Source organism: Natator depressus, chromosome 6, assembly GCF_965152275.1.
Source record: "Natator depressus isolate rNatDep1 chromosome 6, rNatDep2.hap1, whole genome shotgun sequence".
Classification (NCBI taxonomy): domain Eukaryota; kingdom Metazoa; phylum Chordata; order Testudines; family Cheloniidae; genus Natator; species Natator depressus.
In genome coordinates, this window is record NC_134239.1 from 98046240 (window position 1) to 98064027 (window position 17788).

Here is a 17788-nt window from a genome sequence, read left to right on the forward strand (position 1 = left end):
CTTTCCCTTGGTCCGCAATAGTGTTATATTTGGATCCAGAAGAGGAGATAGTCAGACACAGAGGGAGCGGAGGGAAACACTTAAAGGAACAGGACATCACATTCCTCCACCCTACCTTAAAAACATTTCCAAAATATTATATTACACACACAATTGTTTACCTGGCTAACATGAAACAATAACACCTAAATTAAAAATTGCAGGTGGACTACCACAGACTCTTAAATTGCAAGGGATTATTCTGCCCTGACAAACTAAAACAACTTACTTATAAGTGCAGGTGCACAACTGGTTTTCACACTGTTTTGGGATAACATGGTGAGGGTGGTGCAGCAATGTCTTGGACAACAGGAACAGTCAGTGTTAAGAATCATCTGGATGTGGTACCAAAGTTTCTTCCAAGTCATGAAAAGTAGGAGTTGTAATGTAAAGAGGTTCAATCAGAGGAACAGAAAGTCCCACTGGAATATCTCTGGACTCCAGTACTTGTCTGGGCTGCAGCTGGTCCATATTCATTTCCCTAAAATACCATCAGATAGTTTTACCACAGAAAAGCAGGTCCTGTGCCTTTTACAAGTTCTCCAGGTACCCATTTCACTCCACAACTGTAGTTGCGAGTCCACTCTAAGTCTCCTACTTGAAAAAGAAAAAAAAAATAGATAAGTCTCATATCAAGCAATTTGCATAGCCTGGGATGTTACTACACGTGAGGCAACATCAGGACATAGCTTGTGACAGCTCATGTAAGAGTGCCATATACTGTTGACAAATTAGGCAGAAATTTACCATAGTAGTTAAGCAGTGCTAAAAATGAATGTAACTGACACATTTTCTGGTGATGGAACTTGAACTGCTTTCTCTTTCTCTGGTGATTTTCTTATGCCATGGCATCAATTACATGACTAAAGATATTCAGCTGAATGTTTGAAGAACTCACATTTGTCTCAATATACTCTCAGTCCATGGTCTTCCAAATGTTGGAAGACAGCATCCAAATTTTGAAGATGATCCTCTTGATCCTTTCCCGTAACAAGGATGTCACCCAAATATCACTGAACTTTGTTCAGTCCCCTCAGAATCCATGGCTTTCTGGAATAAGGCATATGTTGTTGCAATACCAAAAGGCAACCTGTTCTGACAAAATAAGCCTTTTTGTGTATTGAGATTTATAAGATGGCAGATCAACCTCCATTTGTAGGTGTGTACTGAGCAAATCCAGTTTACTGAAACACTGTTTCCCACTAAGAGTAGAAAACAAATGTTCAATACAAGGCAATGGATACTGTTCTGCACATAAAACTGGATTCAGCATCACTTTGAAATCTCCACAATGTTAGACAGAGTCATCCTTCTTGATCAATGGTACTATGGGTGTAGCCCACTCACTGTATGAAACTATAAGTGGTTCCGTCAGAGATTTCAGAGAATAAGGCACAAACTCTGAACTTGTAATATTTTGACTATCAGACTTAGACAAATGAGCAACATGTCAGTGAAGCTCACTTTCAAGTTCTTTCTCAAAAACTTCGTAGTGTTGTCCAGTTTCTCTTGAGGGTTTTGAGGTGTTTTTTGTTCTCCTTGATCTTGGTTGAGTTCACCTCAAGATTCTCAAGCCAAGATCTCCCAAATAATGGTGGACACTGTCCTTCAATCACACACATGGGTAAAATGACTGATTGCCCATCTTAGTTGAACTTTCACTGGCAGTATCCCCTTTCGGGACTAACTTTTCTTCTGTATAAAAGTCTTCAAAACAATCAAGGTTTCTTCCAGAGGAACTTGAGACAATGTCTGGTGATAGATAGATTCAGAATTTAGTATAACAGCAGCTCTAGTATCAAATCTCCATTCTTGTAGGAACTCCCTCACTCAAGGGTGTGACCCAGTGGCAGCCTCTATTGAAAAATCAACTTTATAGTTCTGTGTTAAACTATTGTGTCTAAGGGAGTAAGCTTGGCTCCTGTGGTTCTACAGATTAAAGCTTAGAGTGAAAGTTACCTTTCATGATTCTCTTAGATTGGAAGACTCTTAGGAGCATACGAAGAACAAATACAGTGACTACAGACACAGTTGCAAGTAAAAAAAAAAAAAAAAAAAAAAAAAAAAACCACAAACACACACCACACCCACACACCTTGTTTTTATTATAAGTTACACTCACTTACTCATCTACACAACTTGAGAGCCCAAGCAATAGCCAGTGCCATATTCATACCCGAAGATATTATAGATTCTGATGGCTCTCTCAACAGGTGGTCATTGATAGAGGGTTTTCCCTGGGTTGCCCCCCCCTCCGCATCAGCTTCTCTTTCCAGTTGACCACGCCTAACATCTTAGATTATTCATATGCATGATGGTTCCAACCCTCATTTTCTTGCCTTATCTGTAATTCCACACTCCATACATTTTGGGGCACCCTGCTTTTCACACGTTGTTCTCTTAGTTCCCCTTTTTCTTATTAGCATCTTATTAAAATGTACATCAACCTGTTTCCAGGGTAAACTGTGGTCAGAACAGAAATTTCTGTGATGTTACAATCAGGTGTCTTGAAGTCTGGATGCATACATTGTGACATTTTCTGTCTCACCTCCTATTGGCATGTCCTTTTCAGTGATCATGTGGTTTTATTGGCATAGGTAACCCACTCATGCCAAGTCTCCTTAAGCCTGAAATCTTACAGGCCTTATCCTGTAGGCCTTGCCTTACTTATATACCTAATACCCACTCATCACTTGTAAATACTTGTCAGTCTTCTACTCCTATAGTCCTATCCTACTTATACCTATTCATCACACATTGATGACATATGAGTTCCCCATGACAAACACACTCTTCAATGATAAAATGGGCTACACAGTTGCTATCTCTGACTCCAGCTTCTGATAACATCTGTGGTACTAGGTCTTGATCATTGTCACTAGAGCTCTTGTCTTTTTCCACATTATGAATTCCTGATTTCCATCTTTTCTTATGTTCATTCTTCATAAGTGTCTTCTTGGACAGATGTTGCTGATCATTGAACTGTGTGACAGGTCATGGCGATGTGTTCTTTCTTCGGGCACTTTCTGCAAATAACCTGCCATGCCCATCAGTCCTTCTCAGAATGCATAGTTAGTGCAGTGGCTACACAGAAATTCCTTACATTCACATGGTCCTCTATAGATGGCTGACTATCACAGGTGGTGAGCTTCTCAGTTGACATTAAAGTCTAGATAATCCTTCTCTGCAGTCTCCATAACAATAGCTACTTTAACAGCCTTCTTGAATGTAAGCACTGATACAGGCTAACTTTTTATGGATCTGGTCCTTGCATAATCCACAGAAACTTAGGGTGACCACATGTCCCGATTTTATAAGGACAGTCCTGATTTTGGGAGCTTTTTCTTATATAGGCACCTGTTACCTCCAACCTCCTGTCCTGATTTTTTACACTTGCTATCTGGTCACCCTAGATAAACTGGTCATTTGGGACACCACTTAATGTCTGTCTGAACTGCTAATGCTCTGGCAACTTCCTTAGATCAGCAAGGAACTGTGTTACCGACTCCCCACATTGCTGATGGTGCTAATAGAACCAGTATCATTCAGTGGGGTAAGAAAAATGTCCCTGCACTGCTGCAGTAATGGGCACAGTTGGCAAGAATACATCATGCAGCAGTCCATCTTCAGACCCACCACTGTCAGCAAAGTTGAAGCTCTTTACTCATCTGTAACAGAGCTGCAAGCTACAAATTGCTTAAAATGTCCAAGGTACACCACTGATTATTTGTGATATCCATCAGACTCATCATCCTTGCCCACAAAAGTTGCTATTTCTCTGCTGTCCTGGTGGACTTCATACCTCTGGACATCTTCTCTCCCACAGGATTTTTTTTTTTTTTTAAACTATACACTACCTGCACCTGTGTCTCCCGAGCAGAATGCGGATCACTTCCTTTGGCAGCAATTGAGCTCCCTCTGCTGGCTAAAGACTCTCAGTGCAGACTAATGTGGTTTTTCTTTCTCTGCCTGCCAGCACATGGTCAGCCGAGATGGCTACTTGCTTCCCCCTCAAGCTTTGTTTTGAACAGCTCCAGCAGTAATTGCAGAATGCTTCTCCTTTCCTCTGTTTATTTTACTTCCTCTCTCTTGCTAGCTGGCTCATGCTGTACCTGAAGCAAAATGCAGCAGCCTGCACCTTTTGTTTCAAGGTGAATTTTTTTTCCCTTTGTAATTATTATTTGCTTACTGTGGGAGCATGGGACACTCATGGCTACCAGGTCCATGTTGCCAATATGTTATATTTGGACCCAGCAGAGAAGGAGAGACAGATACAGAGGGAGAAGATAGAAACATAGCTATCTGCTGTGATAATTTCAGTTTTGCAACCAGCACAATAAAAGTTAACATGAAAATGAGGCTTTGCACTGTGGCAGGGTGGGGGGAGGAAGCGCTCAAACATTTAAAGGGACAGGACATCACAAATAATGTAATACGTCTATAGTTGCTACACTCACCCTTATTCTGCTTCTGTTCAAAAAGGACAACACCACCTTTCTTCCTGCCATTGGGGGATGATATTAGTGCACCAGATTGTTCCAAATATCCTGTGCAAAAACAGTACTCCAATAATCTTACCTGCCTTCGGCAACTCAGTTGTAATGACACAAGCCCCTGGTGCCTTCCAAGACTTCAATTTACAAATTGCAATTTGGATCTTTGTGAAAGAAGAAAGGGGACTCTACTGGAACTTCCTGCCCCATTCCATGGGGAAGAGGCACAGGAGTGGCAGACAACTGAGGAGCATATTGAAATGATATTCTCATTGATACAGCTAGTCTTGCAGACCCTGGCTGATGCTGCCATCCTGATTCTCTACTGGACATGCTGGTGCCATCTTCCCCTGCAGACATTGCAAAGTTGAATGGAGGCTGCAGAGATGGTCCCTGAAAGCAGCCTGTTCTAAACTGGCTGCCTGAGTTGACCACCAGGATTCCTTATCTTTCTTACACAATGACTTGACAATGTTCCAAAGTTGAACCCATTTGGCCTTTGCTTTTGCTCTCAACAATCATGTTTTTGAAGACTCAAACTGTAGCCTCACTTTTTTTTCTTAACTCCAAGAACCATGAGCATCTCTTCACCAATCCATCACTGACCTCTGAAGGGCTGAGGTCCAAGCCCCAAGCTGGTAGCAGTCAGCACCGATGAGTTAAAACAAGGTCATGCAGTAGAGGGGTGGCTTGATGCAAATCCTGGTGCTTCAATAGCCTTGAGAGTTCAAAACAAAACAAAAACCTGTTTGATCGGTCAGTTCTAATAAGAGCTTTTGGTTGTATTGAACTAATTTTGGCCTATTAACTAGTTGACATTGAAAATGAAGGTGCACTTTTGCCAGCAGAAGCCCATGGTCTATGTCAAGTTCAGGACCTCTGCAAACTTGTACATCAGTAACTGATGATTGTCAATGATTGTTAACAAGAACACAGTTGCTAACAGATCTAGTGAAACCAACTGGGCTATGCCAGGTCTTATTGTGAGTCTGTGGGTGACAGAAAAGCATATCAGCAGTCTCCATTGTCACTGGCAGCTGCGAATTCCAGCAGTTGCTGCCTATTCATATTCTTCTGTCCAATACCAAACTTCCTGAGTGTACTTACCAGGGTACCTTTCCTACCTTCACATTATAGTTTCCCAGGATCATGACGACATCTCTTCTCAGGGTTTCATTAAGGACTATCTGCAGTTGCTGGTAAAATTATCTGAAGCTGAATCACTGGCCTTGGTGGTAGGACCATACACTGTGATGCCAATAAGACTCCCATAGCTGGTATAGAATTGGACACTGATAAGTCACTGCCAACCCTGTAATGCCTTTGGGCCTTGGGTGAAAGTACAATGGCCACCCCTTACTGGAGCAACCTGTGAGGGCAGCCTGAAAACAAAAAAGTATTCTCAACTTTTTCTCCTCTTCCTGACCACCACACTTCAGATCAGGGGCAGTATTGATGTACAGTCTTTTCAACTGCTTGATTAGAAGGATGGCTTTGGCTATTTCAAAAAATGTTTAGAAGTTCCAGGAACCAATTTTATTTTTGCTACCATCACACAGAATACCAGGATGGTCCTTTTGCAACATTTCATTGGTCATTTTTACCTCAAAAGTAGAGACAAACTCTTGGCCATTTCAACTTCAAGGACAGTTGACCAGATTGTCACAGGTTGTATTCAGTAAATCAGTAGGCTTCAGCAGAAACACTCATGACATGAGCATACTAACCCCGGGGACTGTTTGACTAATATGAAGACAACCAAGAAACAGACGACAATTCCAGTGCCAAAGAAGTGCTTTTTGAACTAGATCTCCCCTGTTCATTTGTGCATCAGTGTAAAGTTTTGCACGCTCAATGGGTGCATATAAGTAGCTTTTGTTTTTGTTTCCCATTTATGGGCACAGTAAAGGAGAAAAGGCACCTCATAAAAACATTGAAGATGGGAAGGAGCAAGATCTTCAAGGTTTACCAATACCCATTGCCAGACCCTGCAGTCATAGGAAACTGGCTGCATTGGATACACCCACTTAATCATAACAGATGGTTGTGGTCATTGCTCCAAAGTAAAGCAAGAAAAATAAAATTCCAAGGAGTCAGATTCCATACTCAAAGTTAATGAAGTTACTTTGGATGTATACCACTATCGCTGAGAGCAGAACCTTGGCCCAACATCCTTGTCAATATACCTCAGGAACAATTCCTTCCCAAACCCAAACTTTATTCATCAATTTAATTCTGTGCATGTGAACAAGAATCATAGGACTTCAGTATTTAATCACATTTTTACCCAGAAATATCACTTGTCTCTTTGATTATCACTTTGTCTCAGATTGCAAGCTCTTTTAAGCAAAGAACATTTCTTACTCTAAAATGATGCAAACATCTGTAATATTATATAAAAGGTACAAGCTAGCAATGGATCATGCCTTAAGTGATTGGTAACTATATGGGTTATTAGTAGGAGCAGGTTCAAATTTAAAATCTAAATATATCAGTGGATGGGATTTATTTTTCCACAGTGCTCCCTGAAGAACAGCCCCTCTCTTTAGGTATCTTTTGCATGTTTGTTCTTTAAAAGCACTTCAAATCCAACTATTAACTTTTGACATACCTGACAGATGTGTTTACTGTGCCAACTCTAGCATAAAAGTATTTATCAAAGCAAACTTTCCTGTCAACTCAGAGTGACTTTTTGACCAATATTTGTTGGAACACATGAAGCAGTTTCAGTCAACCGAAACCAAATCTAGATATGGTCAGGTGTATACCAGTTGTTCAAGTATGAAACATTTTGTCCTTGTATCATATCCCTAATATACTATGCAGTGGGTATAATTCTACCCTCAGCTCCTTCCATGCAATCCCACGAATGAATTCACCCCAGAATGTACAGTGATGGGAATTCTGTATTTCCAGTTATGTGAATAGTTGTTGATTGTTCAGAATGGCAATTCACATATTGCTACTTCTGACAAAATAAGCCAGTGTCCAAATGTCCCTCACTCAGCCCTACTGTACATCAGTATGCATGACATTAACCATACCCATGTCCATCTGCTCAGTATACTCAATAATACATTCAAATTAATCTTTTTCCCATCTGCTGCACTGTTCTATGTTATCCATAGGATGTTGCGTCAGAATTATGAATCATTCTTTCTGGGCTCTCTGTAGCAGATGGTCAGACAGTATAGTCCGTGGTGCTCTTCATGGACACAGTAGAGCATTAACTCTTTAACAAATTAATATAACAAGAAATCAAGCTGGTTGACACTTTTGCAAGAACACTGGCCTTTCAGACAAAAAGGATGAAATCAAAGGCATAAGAGAAACAGAGGATATGGGTGAATTATTGAATTTCCACTTGGCATAACTGGAAGTCAGTCTGTGAGGTTTAATCCAAATTTTGCAGGATCATGATTGACTGCATCTGAGCAATTCCTATGGAGAGCTCCTCTGAAGAATAACACTCACAAATAAGTAAAGCTCTCAATGGATCATATAACACTTTGGCCACAGACCAGTGAAAAGAGGTTGTTGGTTTTTTTAATTCGAGAAGAAGCATACATGAGCTACAGTTGAAAAAAAAAAAACCCAACTCATTTTTGCCCATGTGTAATAAAATCTCTCTGTTTCAAGTTTTTGAAAAAGCAAAGTGGAATGGTTACTGGGTCTTGAAAGGGCGGAATTGTTTCTCTGCTGGGATATGTAGAGGCATAGTCATCCTCCTTCTCTTGGGAGGGAAGATTTAGACATTCCCAGAACAGTCCCGTTATCCTTTCCAATCATCTTCACCACAATTGCTGATTTAATATAGCAGAGCTGTATTAAGTCCTGTACTGCTAGTACACAAAAGAGGTAATCCCCCAAAAGAAACAAGAACACTTATCTGATCGCTACCAGGGAGATCCTGTCAGACCACTTTCAGCCTAAAGAGCTGTCCACAATCCAAATGAGAATGTTGCTGCTGATGCATAGAGAGAAAAATGAACTGGCAGTAACAACCAAGTTCTTCTGCTTTTCCCCATCAGCACTTGCATCAAATAAGTCAAAGGTAAAATCCACAAGTATGTCCGTGCATTTAAAAACGATTTAAGATCATGATACCCAAAGCCCCAATTATATATGTATCAGTATCTGCCAATCCTACATATGGAGGAAGAAATCTTTTTTTTTAATTGGCAGCAACCCCCAACAACTTCCTAGAACTAGATCATGCCAATAGACACATTAGTGGCTTTTAGGATAATATTATCACTGTGCACAATGCCCAAGATCATTATTTAAATATAAGCCATTTGAAACAACAGAAATATTAGTGCAAACAGCAAGTCATTTTTATACATACTGTGACAAAGTCCTCAGCCTGTATTGGTGGGTCCCGCGCTTGCGGGTGGTTTCAGCAGCCTCAGAAACTCGATAAGGCCCCAGTGTGACCTCCCTTTCTCAGCATAGCAGCAAGAGTCACAGCCTATTGAGTTACTTTCATCACCGGCCAGTATGGGAGATAGGAAGGGGAAATACCCCGCAGTCTTTGTTGCTCCACAGAGCTCAGTAGGTGCAGTTTGGCCTCCTGCTTCCCTTCTCTAGGGGATTGCTGAAGAGTATGGGGAGTGGGGGAACCCACACCCACCCTCTCTACTCCAGGTTCCAGCCCAGGGACCCTAATGGTAACAACTGTTGGTGGTTTTCCCTTCACCACTGACACCGCTTTGATTTCCTGGGCCACTTCCACTGAGGTCCCCTTTTCCTAGCTTTACCCTTACCTCAGGATTCAGCAATGCTTCCTCTCCTCCAGCTCCTTTCACCTCCACCTCCTGGAGGGCAGTGGAAGGAGAGCTTTTAAACAGTTTCAGTGGGACCCTGATTGGTTCCAGCTGTCTCCGTTAGCCTAAAGGCCTTAACCGGTTAATTGGTGTCAGGCATCTTAATTGGCCTGGAGTAGCCTTTGTTTGGCTATCCAGGGAACAAGGCCTGCTCATTCTGAAGGCTGATATACCTGCCTTCCAGCACTGTCTTATATTCTTCTGGTCTGAATCTGTCACATTACATACGGTCCTGGAGCCTTGAAATTTCATGTATTTTGCAGGAAGAAGGGTGTTTTATGTTGTTGGTTTTTAAGAAAATGTAAGCAGGGGAATAGTCCCGCTCTTGTGGGGAACTTTCCTGGCTTCTGCACTACCCCGGTGAAGTGAGCTAGCGAAAGGATCTGAGTCCTCGCTCCCACTTCCTTTACCCAGTGGCCTCCTTGCCCTTGAGGACTCCCCTTCCACTCTCCTGTCTGGCAGAGTCCTCGTAACCCCAACAAGGCTGGGCCCAGGATTCCTGAGGGGCTCGACCCCCAACCCTGCTGTGGTCACTTAGGACAGGGGCTAGGGTGTCCCCACTCCGGGGTACTCTCTCTGCACTGGGCACTTCTCTGACCCACTGACCATTACATACAATTTAAAGCAAATGCAAGTTATTTATTCAACAATTAATTTTAAAAAGAATAAGGGAAAATGAGAAAGGTTAAAGGAAACACATCAGCCCACTCTATGGCAGGGAACATCACAAACAGTGTCTCTGGAATGTCAGGGCAGTTCACAGACTGCTCCTTGTAAGTCTCAGGCCTTCTTCTCCGGCCCTGGCTGTGCTGAAGGGATGCTGTGGGCTGGACACTTGCTCTGGTGGTGGCCACACGCTCTCAGGCTCTAAGTGGCAGGACCCTTCTTCCCAGTATCGCCCCAGCCCTGTCAGGGTTACGATCCAAGCCTGGCCTGCAGAGCCTCTTGGCTGAAGTGTCTCCCTGTGCTGGGCCCGCTGCCCAGGGTCCCCCTCAGTCTCTCCAGCTGCTCACCGCACCCAGCTCTGGACTGCTCCAGCCCCAGCTGCACCACTCTGTCTCTGCACTGCTGCTGCTCTGCCTCCAGCTCCCTGGGCTGCTTCTTTGGCCCCTCTGCCTCTGGTTGCTACAGCTCTGCTCCCAGGACAGGTCTGCTCTGCAGGCTGCTTCTGTGACTCTGCTCCCAGCACTGACCTGCTTCATGGGCTGCTTTTCTGGCCCCTCTGGCTCTGGTGCTGCAGCTCTCCTCCCAGGGCAAGTCTGCTCTCTCTGGGCTGTGCCTCTGGCTTTGGGGCTGCAGCTCTGCTCCCAGGAGAGGGTCTGCTTTCTCTGGGCTGCTTCTCTGGTCCCTCTGGATCTGGCACAGATCTGCTTCCAGGACAGGTCTGCTCTGCAGGCTGCTTCTGTGACTCTGCTCCCAGCACTGACCTGCTTCATGGGCTGCTTTTCTGGCCCCTCTGGCTCTGGTGCTGCAGCTCTCCTCCCAGGGCAAGTCTGCTCTCTCTGGGCTGTGCCTCTGGCTCTGGGGCTGCAGCTCTGCTCCCAGGACAAGGACAGGGTCTGCTCTCTCTGGATCTGGCCCAGCTCAGCTCAGGCCCCTGCTTTCTCCTTAGCTTGGCCCCACTCTGTCTGACCCAGGCAATTCCAGCTCACACGGAGGACGGGACCTCCCTGGCCTCCTGATTAGCCTGCCCGCCCTGTCATTCAGGCTGACCTGGAGCATTGGCCTCTCCCCATTGTTCCTGGGGACTATCAGTCTCAGGGTCCTGATTTCCCATAGACCCTTCCCCTTTTAGTACTGGGAGATAGCCAACCAAAACACCCCCACTAAGGGGGCAACAGTCCCCTTACAAAAAGGAAGGAAATCAGGGTAGTTCAATGGAAGGGCAGGAAATACCATGCAGAACCAGTGAGGATTTAATGATCCATGACTGTATACTGTGGCTGACTCTTATTACCCCAAATTTCGCTCTTTTTTAATGTTGACTCATTGGAACAAATATTGGGCTTGATTCCTATTCTGCCCCAAATAGGAGTAAAATATGACTCAGGAGAAATTCCATAAGACTGCTTTCCTTGTAGAATTTCCAGGACAGAAAATATATAAATCTTGCATTTTGATGGTGCTGAATCAGCATCTGGGGCCATGATATCAAGGGCCAAATGGCTGGGTGGGAGGGAATGAAACTAAAATAAGCTGTGCCTACTACATGCAACTACGGGCAAAGACATTACAGAGAAAGCAGAGAAAGCTGATCTTGCAAGATGTCCTTACCAAAGAGATTCAGCTAAAATCAGGAAAGTTTCACAAAAGAAGCCCAGGTTTTGAACCTTTTGATGTGCCATTATCTCTAGTCATTAATTTTTTCTCTCTCTATGTCCTGCAATTCTCAAAATTGTGAAATAACTTCCTCTTATACCTTTTTCCTTTTATACGGTATGCTTTATTCTTAGATGTTTGTACTATGAGATATATACAGTAGATTGAGTTGTTTTATTTAATGCAATAATAATATGCTGTAGCAGTATAGCAAAAGCAATATACAGATATTGGTTAAAATCTGAGAAACTGTATAGAGAATTAAACCTAGCTAAGGCATTCTATACCAAATCTCTTCAACTTGAGGAAATATTACTGATAAGGTGACCTGATCCCAAAAAATATTCGGAATAGTTTGGATAATACTGTGTTTTAAATTCTGTATGATGAACTACTAAACAAGTACAGACCTGTCAAGGAACATGGAAAGATTACAACAGGACTGTATTTTAACTTCAGCATAGACAATGTGCTGACAAGGAAACTGTGAGTTTGGAAAGAAGACAAAGCTGTGTAAAAGTAGCCAAAAGACCACACTGAAGAGAAGCCCATGGAAAGCAACTTTTGGAAGTAAGTTGCTAACTGAAGCTAAACAAGAAGATGCTCAACATATGTACCAAGAAGTTTTGCCCAAGCTGGGGTGGCACAAGATATTTTGCATAACGATTTTGGAATTTTTCAGAGACAAAGTTGTTAGAATTCAAAAAGAGACATCTTGTTTTCTCATTGAATAATGATGAGGGAAACAACTTGTATTCTGGTTGGAAGTTTCAAATCTTCGCCAGGAGCTGGTGTATTAATTTAGATGGAATATATGGACCCAAAAAGCCAAATGTGAAATTGAAATTGTCCAACATTAAACAGTTTTAAACAGATTCAGGGTTTGGTATACAGAGACCTGACTGCTTAGCACCATGGAAAACACACCATTAAAATTATTTTTAGCCATTTCATAAAGATACAGAAAAGAAGAAAAAACAGTTAAAGCCTTTGAAATGTAAAGTATTAAGTAAGGCTTTCATTTTAACGATATCCCTTGTTCTCTCTCCTTTAGCTGGAAAGAGTTTTTTAAAGCAAACCCCTGTTTTACAGCCTTTTAGATGGTATTGAAGATAGTAATAACAGTACTTTTGCGGAAAAGATGAGCAGTTAATTGAGATGGACTGAAGTTGTCGTTGTTACTGTTCTTGTTAAAGTCCAATCCCCCATTTCCTAGAAAACAAAACAAGACAAACACACACACATGCAAATGAGGAGAGAAAAGATCAGCAAAGACAGAAAATGCATTTCTGTCTCCGGCGTTGACTCTCACGACCTGACAGGCACAGCACATGATCTTATTAGCCACTCCAAAATCTGGCAAACTTGTCAGCGTCATACTGTTTAGGACAATACATTTAGCTGCCTTTCTGGTCACAGGCTCCCCAGCTGTGTTGCAATATATGCAGTCTTACCAGCTAAGCCACACTCTGATTAGATAGAAGGAAAAAGGAGAGATCAGAAAGAGAAGAAATACAGTAGGGAAGGAAAAGAACACATTGCGGGTGGGGGACAAGACGAAGTCTTACATCCTAGGTGGTGTTCAGTATTTAGCCAGAGCAGGTGGGGGCTGTGGCGTAATCTGGGCCCCTCTCTCTGGTCTAGTCTGCTCAGGACATCTCTCAGGATTATTATGAAGATGGTCAGGGGTTCCAGGAAATGGTAGGGGATGACAGCCATGCTGGTGAAGCTTGCTCCTTCCCCTTCTCTTGTCTTTCGGTCAGCCAGCATCACAGTATCCCTCTGGCCATCCATTTCTGCTAATTTTCCCTCTCAAGTATTTTCTTTTTAAGAAACCCAAAAGTGAGGGTTTGGGGATATAGCCCATCTCCTCATTATTTCGTCCACCGATTAGGCCTAATTTCTAGCACACCAATTTTGGTTGATTGATTTCTGGTCCCACACTCCGCTTGTTTACAAGGCACCATCATAACACATTCCTTGAATTATATTAGGAGGCCTTTTTGTTTGGACTAGCCTAGTCTGTCTGACTCTATTTTGCACCTTTTTCCCATCAACATTATTGTTTTAGGTTATTGCCACACTTTACAAACTTTCTCACAGTCCAGCTCACAATTAAGGTAAATTTGTAGGCTTATGTATTACAACAGAGCATGGATCACTTTGTGACTGGACCACACCAACTGTGCCAAGAGGAGAAGCCAGGCTGCACCACTCAACAGAAACTGTATAAAACATCCTGTTTTGTTCAGCATGTCAGTTCCTGAAGCCATAACACCTGAATGAAAGACACTGAAAGCAGGACTGTTTGTTAACACTTAAAGTCTTACAACTGATAGGCATCTTATTAACTGCTTCTTTGAAGTCATCTTTAGGAAGACTCCAATTAAATCCAGAAAGAAAGCAAGAATATAGCTAGTATAACCTCTTGAATGAACTACCTGAATGATCCACCTTCTATATATCTCAAGAAACGAGCCACTGAAATAATTAATCTCATCTGGAGAACCTATACCTATATGCCAGTTCTAACTGATAAGTATCCAAAACCCTTTTATACATGTATTTTGTTTCCCCTAATGCAGACTTGGTTATTTTAAACTACATGCCGTCAGATAATACACACCAAAGTTACATCCTGCAGATGATTAAAATGTAGCATGCAGTGTTGTAGCCATGTTGGTGCCAGGATGTTAAAGAAACAAGATGGATGAGGTAAAATCTTTTATTGGACCAACTTCTGCTGGTGAAAGAGAGAGACGCTTTTCAGCTACACAGAGCTCTTCTTCAGATGTCTCTTTCACCAACAAAAGTTGGCTCAATAAAAGATATCACCTCACCCACCTTGTCTCTAAAATGTAGGAGGCATACTTCTGTTTTACTAACATATTTAATCTCAGATGTCTAGAAATTATGATAAACCAATAAGTAATTGAGTGTTGAGCACAGAAAAATTCATTGCACTAACTAAGCCAAGTACAGTTTGTAATAGGAAACTGTGATTACCTATAGCAAAAGGTAGCTGAGAGCAACCATGAATGTTCTAAAGAGTTCAGCCTAGAAATATCACAGATTTTTGTGGTCAAGAGGCATTGACATCTTCCTAAGCAAAATGAGAAAGAAACTTTCAATTGGCTTGTAAACTAAAGATTTTTAACACTATTTGGACCTTAGATTAAACTGGCATAAGAGTTCACAGAAATGGTAAAATCGGAGAGAGAAAAATCATTTTAAATCATTACCATATAGGATATTTAGGGTTTAAAATATGGTATTTTGGTGGCAAAGTTGGGCTACTGCTTGGATAAGGTAATTTTAGATTGAACTGACCTTCTTGAAAATTAAGTAATTTGTTTAAATTTCAAACTTTAGAGCATGGAAGAGACAAGGTAGATAAGGCAATATATTTTATTGGATCCACTTCTGTTGGTGGAAGGTACAAGCTATCAAGCTACACAGAGCTCTTCTAAAGGTCTGGGAAAAGAAATCAGAGTGTCTGAGCTAAATCCTCCAACAGAAGTTGGTCCAGTAAAACATATTACATTACCTACATTGTCTCTAATATCTCGGAACCACAATAGCTACAACACCACTACAAAAAGCCTTCAAGTAGTCTGTTAAAATGCCATGGGCAGTCTCATAATTGCATGGGCATATACATTTGGATACGGACCCTGGACTTCAGGAAAGCAGACTTCGACTCCCTCAGGGAACGGATGGGTAGGATCCCCTGGGGGACTATCATGAAGGGGAAGGGAGTCCAGGAGAGCTGGCTGTATTTCAAGGAATCCCTGTTGAGGTTACAGGGACAAACCATCCCGATGAGTCGAAAGAATAGTAAACATGGCAAGCGACCAGCTTGGCTTAATGGTGAAATCCTAGCGGATCTTAAACATAAAAAAGAAGCTTACAAGAAGTGGAAGGTTGGACATATGACCAGGGAAGAGTATAAAAATATTGCTCGGGCATGTAGGAAAGATATCAGGAGGGCCAAATCGCACCTGGAGCTGCAGCTAGCAAGAGATGTCAAGAGTAACAAGAAGGGTTTCTTCAGGTATGTTGGCAACAAGAAGAAAGCCAAGGAAAGTGTGGGCCCCTTACTGAATGAGGGAGGCAACCTAGTGACAGAGGATGTGGAAAAAGCTAATGTACTCAATGCTTTTTTTGCCTCTGTTTTCACTAACAAGGTCAGCTCCCAGACTGCTGCGCTGGGCATCACAGAATGGGGAAGAGATGGCCAGCCCTCTGTGGAGATAGAGGTGGTTAGGGACTATTTAGAAAAGCTGGACGTGCACAAGTCCATGGGGCCGGACGAGTTACATCCGAGAGTGCTGAAGGAATTGGCGGCTGTGATTGCAGAGCCCTTGGCCATTATCTTTGAAAACTCGTGGCGAACGGGGGAAGTCCCGGATGACTGGAAAAAGGCTAATGTAGTGCCAATCTTTAAAAAAGGGAAGAAGGAGGATCCTGGGAACTACAGGCCAGTCAGCCTCACCTCAGTCCCTGGAAAAATCATGGAGCAGGTCCTCAAAGAATCAATCCTGAAGCACTTACATGAGAGGAAAGTGATCAGGAACAGTCAGCATGGATTCACCAAGGGAAGGTCATGCCTGACTAATCTAATCGCCTTTTATGATGAGATTACTGGTTCTGTGGATGAAGGGAAAGCAGTGGATGTATTGTTTCTTGACTTTAGCAAAGCTTTTGACACTGTCTCCCACAGTATTCTTGTCAGCAAGTTAAGGAAGTATGGGCTAGATGAATGCACTATAAGGTGGGTAGAAAGCTGGCTAGATTGTCGGGCTCAACGGGTAGTGATCAATGGCTCCATGTCTAGTTGGCAGCCGGTGTCAAGTGGAGTGCCCCAGGGGTCGGTCCTGGGGCCGGTTTTGTTCAATATCTTCATAAATGATCTGGAGGATGGTGTGGATTGCACTCTCAGCAAATTTGCAGATGATACTAAACTGGGAGGAGTGGTAGATACGCTGGAGGGGAGGGATAGGATACAGAAGGACCTAGACAAATTGGAGGATTGGGCCAAAAGAAATCTGATGAGGTTCAATAAGGATAAGTGCAGGGTCCTGCACTTAGGATGGAAGAATCCAATGCACCGCTACAGACTAGGGACCGAATGGCTAGGCAGCAGTTCTGCGGAAAAGGACCTAGGGGTGACAGTGGACGAGAAGCTGGATATGAGTCAACAGTGTGCCCTTGTTGCCAAGAAGGCCAATGGCATTTTGGGATGTATAAGTAGGGGCATAGCGAGCAGATCGAGGGACGTGATTGTTCCCCTCTATTCGACACTGGTGAGGCCTCATCTGGAGTACTGTGTCCAGTTTTGGGCCCCACACTACAAGAAGGATGTGGATAAATTGGAGAGAGTCCAGCGAAGGGCAACAAAAATGATTAGGGGTCTAGAGCACATGACTTATGAGGAGAGGCTGAGGGAGCTGGGATTGTTTAGTCTGCAGAAGAGAAGAATGAGGGGGGATTTGATAGCTGCTTTCAACTACCTGAAAGGGGGTTCCAAAGAGGATGGCTCTAGACTGTTCTCAATGGTAGCAGATGACAGAACGAGGAGTAATGGTCTCAAGTTGCAATGGGGGAGGTTTAGATTGGATATTAGGAAAAACTTTTTCACTAAGAGGGTGGTGAAACACTGGAATGCGTTACCTAGGGAGGTGGTAGAATCTCCTTCCTTAGAGGTTTTTAAGGACAGGCTTGACAAAGCCCTGGCTGGGATGATTTAACTGGGAATTGGTCCTGCTTCGAGCAGGGGGTTGGACTAGATGACCTTCTGGGGTCCCTTCCAACCCTGATATTCTATGATTCTATGATTCTATGATTTATTGGCACATTGAAAATAATCTGTTTTTAAAGATCCAACACAGGTACCAAGATCACCTGCCTAGAATACTGGACAACTACAATAAAGTTTGCCTTTTAATAAGACCGTGATAAGATCTTGAATTAATTTTATTTATTAATTCATGACTAATTGTAACATCCCACGTTGAATTCATTCTCATAATTTATTAATGCTGTCACCTAAACATATTTATTTTGCTTGCTGTAATTTCTTACTTACTTTAAATTCTGCTTCAGCCAATA